We start from the raw sequence: 3,543 nt of genomic DNA on the forward strand, positions 1-3,543 counted from the left end.
GCAATTGTACTGTTCCAAGGTCTTTCTACCGCCACAAAGGTGACCAGGGCCCACAGGTCCGTCACCTTCCCCACCTGCTGGGCCCTGTGTGTTGCGCTGCTGACATACAGCTGTGAAGTGGTTGGATACAGATGTGTGGCTATTCACTGTTTGACTTCAGAGCCTTCCTTTCATCCCTGTGCCTATACATGGGTTGCCTTGTTCTCTCCTTGAGTTGTTGCACTGAGGTGACTGTGGTTTAACTTCACTCACTGTGACAGCCATGTGTGATTTGATGGACTGAGGGTGTTGTTATATCCTTCTCTTGCATGTGATGTACACATGCTTAGTGGTTAGCTTCTTGGCCTTTAAATTTGTGTGCACATCGCTTTGGATTTCCTATTGGTTGTCCTCCATTGCTGCTGGCATGTGATCTGTATATGTGGCTGTGTGTCAGTGTGGGGTATGTCTGTGTGACTTGGCAGGCTGTGTGTCCAGTTGAGTGATTGTTTATATGTGTGAGTGTGCATTTTGTGCCTGGACTTGGTGATGTAGGTGTGGTGTGTGGGTTGCCCGTACCCTGTGCTTCTGTGCTGTGTGTTCCTCTGCAGCCCAACCTGCTGAGGCTGTCTCCCTCGTTGTTTGGTGTGTGGGGCAGGGTGTGGGTTCGCCTGGCTAGTTATTGTGCATGGGGGAGCACAGGAGAGGCACACAGCATGTACCTTAAGGGGGGACTAGTATGTGGCGGGTGGAGGTGTGTCCCTATGATCTTTGTGCACCACCCATGTCTCATGCGGGCCTTGCCTTCTGCATTGTGCCCATGTTTTCCCGTGTCTTCACTGCTGCAGTGACGTGACCGGGACATTGCTTCAATATCGCGGTTGGTGAGTGACCTGGATGCGGAAGGATGATTTAGTGACAGGTAGGACATGTGTGGATACACTTGAACAGTTACTCCTGTTGTCTGTTTTGTCAGTGTCCTTGCTGAATAAAGCGTTTTCTGTGCGGGTATGTTTTACTGTGACACATGCTGTGTATGCCACTTCAACATTGCCAATGGGTTGTTTAACTTTTACAGGGTTTCACGGAGGTGACTGGCACTTCAGTTCTTCTTGACTCTGAGGCTTGGGGGTGTAATTATGGTTGTTTTTGTTGAACTACTGTTGTCATAATCATTATTTTGTCAGGTGGGCTATATTGTACACATCATGTTTGGATGCACTGCCAGCACAGACTGGGATTCTATCCACAGCGTTGCAAGCAGGCTGGCCAGGGTCATCATGTCTGTGTGATCTTACTTGAATGTGTGCACAGCAGTGTATACTCATCTTGTGATGGGCAGCCATCCTAGTCACATGTGTTGAGTCCAATGTGTGCACTTGTGTGGTCAAGAAGTGTGCAGGGTTGAACAGGAAATGTTGTCAGTAGTGTTGATGTGTGTGCCCCTGCAATGTCAACTGCACACATGTTTCACCCAGGAGTTGAGTACCTGTTAGTTTGATTGGTCAGCCTGTGCTTGTGATTGTGTGCACACGTGGGAGTTGTAGGTTGTGCACTGTGCAGTGTGTGCTGGCGTGTCCTTGCACTTCTGGGGGACTCCTACTTGTTCTTTGTGGTAAGTGTGAGTATGCAGAGTGTGTGACTGTCAGTTAAGTGTTGTGTTTTGTTGGTCAGCCATGTGTCTTGATACTGTTTGTGGTCACTGTGCAGACCTGCTCAGCCACACTGACATTGTGGGTGTGTTTTTTCATGCATTGTTGTCACATGGTGCTTTTGTTTGCTCCAGTATGGCATGTGGGGTGTGAAGTCATACCATCCCCTATCTGTGCTTCTAATGCCTCATTGTGAGTCTGCACTCCATCTATTTGTGTATAGTGCACTCCTGCCATGTCCAATACTGACGGACACACCACTTCACGCTCATGTCAGCTATCCCTTGGGTTGCCAGTGTGTGTGCCTCCCCATCACTTCATTTGTTACACTATGCTTTGTGGTGCTGATCTGTGCGCAGGGGCAATGTGCCACTCAGGACATTTCCCCAAATGGTTATATGTGATTTTCTTACACAGTTTTACAGTCATGGTTGCTCATATGCAGTTCAACTGTTTGTTCTGCACAGTCCTCTGGTCATGTTGTTTACACCTGGGTGCATCTGTGGGTGTTGGGTTAGCTGTTTGTGTGTTTGCTGAGGTACTGCTTCACTTCCTGAGTGTGATGTATGTCTATTTGCTGTGCTTGTTGTTGTTGTGGGTGTTCATGGTGTTTCACTCATATCTGTGTGGACCTGGTATGTTTTGTGTACGCACACTGCCTGTCGTGCATGCAGTGCTGCGGGTGTATGTTGCCTTGTCCTTGCCTGGTGTGCATCCCCTTATGTCCTGCTGTGTTTGCAATGTTATGTATTGTCAAGTGCATCTGTTGTGTGTTTGATGTGGATGTGTGCAGTGTTTGGGCTGTGTTGTCTCTTGCAGCTGACAGATGCTCCGAGTGTGGTCTATTTGCATGTAAGTGTGTGTGTTTTGTTGGTGTGTTGTGTTTCATTCAAATGTGTGTTGTCAGTGTAGTGTGCCTTACTTGTGTGTCTGTCACATGCACTTAGGGCTATTCTTGTTCCTGGGCTTGTTTTTGGTGCGTCCTTGGTGCTTCCTCCTATCATATTTGAGCGATCACTTGTCATTATTGTGCATGTGAAAGCATGTTGTACACCATGACACCATGTTGACTTGATGGGTGGTGTGGCATGTCTGTCTGTGTGTCATTGTAGGCCCATTTTTCACAATGTGTGTCCATGTTTGTTTTGTGACGATGCACTTCTTGTCTGTGTTGGTGAATGTTGTCTGTGCATTGTTCCTGACTAATGAGGTTGTGTACTCCTGTTCTGCCTGGCCTCCCACTGCCTTTCCACAGTTTTCCTGCACAGTTCAGGTCTGGTCTTCTTGTAGTTCTGTGTATGTTATTGAATTTTGTGTCTGGCTGTTGTGTTTGTGCAAGCATTGTTTCAGGCATCCCTGAGTGTGTTTGTGATGTTTGTGGATAACCCCCAGGGAGTGTGATTATTTGTCAGTGTATTGGCTGGACATTATTGGCACCCTTCTGAGTGTTTGACACTGGTGTGTGCTGCAGATGTGAGTGGGGTTTGGGTGGGGTATGTGTGAAGGCGCCTACTTGTGTTTGACAGTCATGGAGTGTTGCAATGGGCCCTGTGTGTTGCGCTGCTGACATACAGCTGTGAAGTGGTTGGATACAGATGTGTGGCTATTCACTGTTTGACTTCAGAGCCTTCCTTTCATCCCTGTGCCTATACATGGGTTGCCTTGTTCTCTCCTTGAGTTGTTGCACTGAGGTGACTGTGGTTTAACTTCACTCACTGTGACAGCCATGTGTGATTTGATGGACTGAGGGTGTTGTTATATCCTTCTCTTGCATGTGATGTACACATGCTTAGTAGTTAGCTTCTTGGCCTTTAAATTTGTGTGCACATCGCTTTGGATTTCCTATTGGTTGTCCTCCATTGCTGCTGGCATGTGATCTGTATAGGACCCGGATCCCCCAGCATGCTCCCCG

This window comes from Lissotriton vulgaris, chromosome 2_1 (assembly GCF_964263255.1).
Source record: "Lissotriton vulgaris chromosome 2_1, aLisVul1.2, whole genome shotgun sequence".
NCBI classification, from domain to species: Eukaryota; Metazoa; Chordata; class Amphibia; order Caudata; family Salamandridae; genus Lissotriton; species Lissotriton vulgaris.